This window comes from Corylus avellana, chromosome ca9, assembly GCF_901000735.1.
Source record: "Corylus avellana chromosome ca9, CavTom2PMs-1.0".
Classification (NCBI taxonomy): Eukaryota; Viridiplantae; Streptophyta; class Magnoliopsida; order Fagales; family Betulaceae; genus Corylus; species Corylus avellana.
This window is the reverse complement of record NC_081549.1, coordinates 15,863,294-15,863,654: the sequence shown is the minus strand read 5'-3', so window position 1 is coordinate 15,863,654 and position 361 is coordinate 15,863,294.

The following is a 361-nucleotide window of genomic DNA, read 5'->3' as shown; positions in this document are numbered from 1 at the left end:
GTGATGGGTTGAGACGGTGGCCCTTGGGGGTGGATTAGCCACCCCCAAGGGTTGAACAAAAACACAAACCCCAGAATGAAAATGCAAACATCTAACCGCAAAGTCTTCAAATTCTGCCAAATCCTAGCTACCCATAACAAATTACACCACCAGAAGTAAAACCCAAGTATGAAAAACCACCAAAACAGATAGGTTGAAAAAACCACCATACCCACTTAAACTGAAGTGAATTTTGTTCATCTTCCTCCAACATAATCCTCGTTTAGAACTGAAATATGAATATGGAGAAAGCAAAGAGAGAGATAATGTATAGTGTGATGTCATACGGGGATCGTTTTCTTGGGGGAAATCTAGCATTAGA